Source organism: Buteo buteo, chromosome 24 (genome assembly GCF_964188355.1).
Source record: "Buteo buteo chromosome 24, bButBut1.hap1.1, whole genome shotgun sequence".
In the NCBI taxonomy this organism is placed as follows: Eukaryota; Metazoa; Chordata; class Aves; order Accipitriformes; family Accipitridae; genus Buteo; species Buteo buteo.
This window is the reverse complement of record NC_134194.1, coordinates 4,503,846-4,509,845: the sequence shown is the minus strand read 5'-3', so window position 1 is coordinate 4,509,845 and position 6,000 is coordinate 4,503,846.

The window sequence follows — 6,000 nt, the reverse complement described above, 5'->3', positions numbered from 1 at the left end:
AGGGTTAGCAGCCAGCAGCATAACTTCAGGGGACCTGTTTTTAACCAGGAAAGTAAAATCACTTGCTTGTGGTCCCCAAATATAGTAGCTCGGGAGGAATATTTGGTCAGCAGGCCTGGGACCACCTACTCCAAGCATTTCTCATTGTGCTTCCCTCGCTCCCCACTGCCCTTGAGCATCCCCAGGTTGTGCGGTGCAGAAACACGCTCCACGCCGAGCGTCCCTCCATGCCCATCAGCCCCACGCACCCCAGCATTTTGTGCTCTCCAGGGTACACCCAGCCTCAGTTTCCCTCGATTCTTGTTAATACGACCTAAAGCTAAGCAAGGTGGAATGAAGGGCAGGAGGAAGAGCCCAGATGAAGACAACAATTTGATTTCCCAGGCACATCTGCCCACAGCTTTCCAAAACATTCACCTCTGCTGAACCAAAGGCAGGTTATTTCTCCCCAGGCAGCCACCACCTCACTTCAGAGCTTCCCGGGGCCAATTTAATTCCATCTTTTTAAAATAGCCTCCTATATAACCTGGACTGCTGCAGTCCTTAAAAAAAAAGCAACCTTCAAACATGTCAGTATCTCAGACTCAGCAAGAGTTTTGCACGGCTGGCACACAGCGTCCTGTGTGGATGTGCTTTCGACCCTCAGTGCCATCACCCAGTGACAGGCGGAGGAGGAAGAGGAGAACACGGCTTCCCAGTGAGCCAGCTCACCCTGAGGAGTCAGGAAACCTGATAAACAATGAGGCAATGGTATTGCCTCAGAAACCACTAACCTGAAACAGCAGCTGCCCTTTTTACCGTAAAGGTACTTAGCAGCAGGGAGATTACTCAGAGGAATGGCAGGTGGAGAGGACACGTCTGCCAGTGAGTTGCTTTCCCCCAAACTGTCTGGTTTTTACCTCCTTAACACTACATCTTGCCTCCTCACTGTGTAAAGCCAGGGCAGCCCCAGCACCCACTGTGCCCCAGTGACACCAGCCTCACAGCTGGGACCTCTTGGCAAGCACAGTTCCCATGCCCAAGCACAGGTGGTCTGGAATGGATGAGCATCTTTCCTGCCCTGTCTGCACACCCGATGGAAAGAATCTCCCAAATCTCCAGCAGGAGCTCTTTGGGCACAGCACAGGACCATGTCTGAGCCCGCACAGCTCAACCAGTACTACTGGGGTCATGGTTCAGCTCTGATCCAGCTCAGTGTCCCATCTTTTAGAGCCTCAACTCAGAGCACAGGCATTTCGGAGAAGCTTGGAGCACAGGTCATTTTATTACTGTTTCCCTAGATTTCAGGGTAACAGCAGCAAGAATGTAAGGTAGAAGCAGCCCCAAAGAAGAAAGCCCATGAACAATTCTGCAGTCAAAAGCTTTTATGGGAAAAGCGACTTCAAGTTCCTCATTTGCTGGTTTTACGTAAAAAGAGGCAAAATATGCTGAGCAAATAAAAGGCATAATTGTAGAGCCTCACCCCCAGTCTGTTTCCTGCTGTATGCAACAGCACCATGAACTTCTTAAAGAGCAGCATTTCCTGAACCTCAAGTGCTCGCAGATGGTGTTGTCCTGGAGCACTTTCTGCTGATGTTCCTCGGTTCTCTTTGCCTTGCGTGACTACTCTGCAGCTTTGGTTTATTTATTCCACTTTTTCCTGCTCTTTAGTTACGAGCTAAGGAAGGGAACCAGCCACTTTTGCTAGTTTAATCACTTGCTGGTGCCAGTGCGTGTCCACGGGGATGATTAATGGGGTGTGTCACTACTATTCATGTGAGCAAAGATTGCAAAATCAGGTCCCTTCGGCTTGAGCGCAGGGATGGACGTACCATTGTCAGGGATGAGTCTGTTGAGTGCTTTGGGTTCTGCACGATGAGAAGGGTGAGGATCTATTATCCGCCTAGGAGTAGGACCAGGTGTAGCCGGACTTGGTAGGACACCCTGTCCAGCCAGACCCACAGCCTGAACCCTGAGGTTGCAGCTCCAAGCTGGAAGCCGCATCACCACTCGAGCCTATCCCATGTCCAAAGCCACAAGCACCACTGACAGCATTGCTAGAACACACACCATGTTGGGTACAGGGATTAGGATGCCTACAGCTTACAGCAAAAGGATGTGTCTTCAGACCAGTATTATAAAATCAGCCTTAATTATAAAGTCACAAATGCTGTCACAGTTGTCATGATACTTCACCTTTCTTCAGAGCCATCCTCCAGCTCTTCATGGAGGTTGGTAACTCCAGAAGAGCTGCATGTACAAAGGTAGTGTTGTAATACTTGGGGGTTATGTGGGATTTCCACATAACGGCGGCTGAAAAAGGTCACTTATCCCAATTGTAAACTTTGAAACAAAGGCAGAGAGCTAGACAAGCTACACAGAAGCGCTGGTGGAAATCCTGAAATTCATTAATTCATCCTCCTGCCTTCACAAAACCAGAAATTCAACACATGCCCTCAGAATGCCTCCAGCTTCTGCACAATTATTTTTGAAACAGATCTTGATTATTCTCCCAGAAGTAGCAGTTAAAATATAACTTTGCATTGGTCCGATGCACAAGCTGCACATGAAAAAAATGAGGGTGTGACTTCAGAAGTCAGGTGAAGTCCCACTGGAAAGATAGACTGAACAGAGAAAGAAGAGACAGGTGGAAAGTCAAAAGGCTAAAAGGCAGTCAAGCTCTCTGAAAAGCTGCAGAAAAGTCAAGGGTAATTGTACCAGGACAGAGACATGCCTGGGCCAACTCACAACAATTCTGTAAAGAATTTTTCAGTATTGTGAGTGGCAGCATCCGACAAACAGACCCTTCTTGTCACCTTCCTTTCCAGGAGGTAATAACTGATCCTTAGGAAAGTTATTCTACCTTAGCAAGAGGATGCCTTCATGTGGCACAGTGTGCTGCATGACTCACTGGACACTTGATACCCCTTTGCTCTCGCACCAAATGACTTCTCCTAGGAAAAGTGATGAGCTTTTGCAAAGTATTTAATCATAAAAAAAATATTAAGAAACAGTAAGGCATCATTCATTGTTGGAAAGAAAGACCGCCTAAATATTTTTCTTTGGGGAATTTACAGATTTCTGCAAAATCTCTCAAGTGTCACTGAAAAGGACTTGGAAGAAAAAAAAAAAATGCAAGAGTTGCCTGATCCACAGCTGGATGCCTCCAATGCAGATTGCTCCTTTGAGCCTATCTTTCACCAGCACTAATATTACCCTTAGTTTTTCTTTCTGCTCCTCCTGAGACAACAGCTAACAGGTGCAATGACTTTCCAATAAATCACATGCAGAAGCAAGAATGTGTGTACAGCAGAAAAGCAGGGAGTACAATTTCTTCCAGTGATGGCACGTGGGTGGCTTCACCCCTGCCTTCAGGTTTGACTTTCAGGGGTCACCCTTCTGCAGCACATCTGGCTGCGATGCCTTGGCTTCATTCAAGCCTCTGCCTGCCCTTTGACACACACGAAGGCTTTTGTCTTTCCACTTTTCACGTAACGAGGCACAGGGAGCTGCCGTCACCCACCTCGCAGCCCTCCCAGCCTGACTCCCCTCCCGAGCCCCAGCACTTGGGGCAGGTCAACTCCCAATCTCTTTCGTAAGCCAAGCAAAGAGCGCTCCGAGATTTCCACGATGCTGGAAGAGCACGTGTTTTCCAGTACAGTGCTGCATGTGACATCTCTCCTGGGACAAAGCACAGTGCTGCTTTTTCTCTTGCTTTAAGTATATTTGCAGAAGGCCACTGGAAAGTAAAAGAATTTTCTAGAAAAGCATCTCTGGCTCTTGTCTTGAAATGTAAATGAGAAAAACCACCACATTAAGCTTCCCAAAATGCAGTATTTCACATTCGACATTTGCTTTTCCAGCCCTTCAGAGGTGCTGCTTTCTTTTTACTGCTCCAACCCAGGAGAGCACTGGTGCTCAGCTGGGACAGGAGCTGCCCACCAGCATCAACCCAGCCATGGTCACTAGGCGTTGGTGGGATTTCAGGACTTAGAGCGCACACTTAGAAGCTGTATTTTTCCTAAATGGATTTCTGCATACATTTAATTATTTTGTTGAACTGCAGCCACTGCAAGTGAAGGAATCATTATTCTAAAAGAGTAAACAAGGGCGGCTGCACATTCCTGCAAATTTTCAGTAGAAAACACTCTTGACTCCAAAGGAGGAAAAAAGCAATATTCTCCTCCAAAAGGCTCTTCTTTGCTCTCAGTTTGGCTCTTTTTGCCCCAGCCCTGAAGAGATTTCCTGCAGAGGACAGCCCGGTTGGAGCTCGTGGTGGCATGCACCCACACACTCTTGGTTTCAGGTGGAAATCCTCTGACAACGTGAAAAACCAAAAACCACTGGTGCAATATGGTTATGTGCTGAACACCTCGGTGGTATTTGCCACAAGAAAGCTAATCCTAAATGCTGCTTGTCCCAGGGCTGCCCCAGGTTCTCTGCAGCCGCAGCAGCCCAGACCCTCACCCAGCAGCACCTTAATCAGGTTTTCCTCCTTCCTTGCCCCTGTGCTGTCTGGAAACTCCTGGAGCTGCAAGGTGGGATGGGATGGGTACCCAGGGGAGCCCCAGCTTCTCCATCCCACCACAGCTCTCAGCTGGGACATCCCTCAGGTTCCCACATCCAGCCGGGCTCGCGGGAGCTCCTCGGCCAGCACTTCCCCACGGGAGTTATGTTTCTCCTCAGCAACAGCAACTTCCTTCTTCCTTTCACTTCCACCTTCTGTCACATTAAAAAAAAACCCTTAAAAAATATTTCTTTAGAAAGTGACAGACAAGTTTTATATTCCCATCATCTCAGCACTCCTCATTTCCCCATCTTTCAGCTGCTCTCCTCTTGCTTCCTCTGTTTGCTCCCCTGGAAAGCTGAAGCATAACATCTCGCTCCCGTTGGTGGGATGACTGCCAGCACCCACGCTCGCTCGCTTCACGGGAGTGAAGGTACAGGAATGAATATCCAGGGGGGAAAACATCCCCAAAGTATCACTGAATCAAAGCGAGAGATGCAGTCCCTGCTGATCAACTAAAGCAGCTCAACCATTGCCGTTAATCTAAGCCATCTGGGCAACCCTCCCTGAGCACAGGATGGTGAGAAACCAACTTGGAGCAGGGAAAGGAGAGAATTAATTCATCTCAAGAGCTTCCACCAACATGAACCGTCATCTGGAGACACCAAAGCCCTGGGAAGCTTCCAAGCAGAGCGCCCATGGGAAGGCACCCTGGGATGGCTTCCTCGGATGTGGGATCCTGGGGAAATTAGAGAGGCAACACAAGAGGGACCCAGCCCTGCATCCGCAGCACCGCGGGGAGCTGCTGCTGGCACCCCACAGCAGCTCGGAGGATGGAGCAGGCAGCGGGAGGAGCGAGGGAGGGAGCACTGCCAGAGAGCCAGGGAGGATAAGCAATGGGATAAAGCAAAAGGGAATTGGACTGAGACGCTAACATTCCTCTATCTGCTGGGACTCGTAAGCCTGGCGTCCCCATCAAAGCAAGCCTGGCAAAGTCAGGCCATATGCAAAATGCAAAGGAGATCATCGCTGCGGCACCACCAGCCCCTGCACCTGTCCGTAAACCACACGGTGGAAAGCCGGGCTGTATTCCCAGGGGATGAAACCGGCTCTCTCAACAGATGGGACTTCTTGTAGTTACTAAGCACATCTAAGCGAAGTTTCCCCTACTCCCATCTAAAACGGTTTCATTTTGCAAAGAAACACTTAGTCACCTGGCCAGACACCAAGAAGGTACCAGCAAGGGGCACTCACCTAGATGAGGATCAGATCTACTTTCCACCTTCCCAAGTTGTGAAGAACTTTCTATCACTTAGTCATGAAGCATCAAGGAGGACAAAAAAAAAAAGAAAAAAAAAAAAAGAAAAAAAGCAAAGCAAAACAAAAAAAGGCAGGCCTCTGCCCTTGCAATTGCATGTGCTACTACTGAGCAAGATGCAAGGGGGTTCTTCCTCTCTCTCAGGCTTTTGTAGGAGGTACTAATTAATTATTCTAATTACAAAAATCTGAGCCCC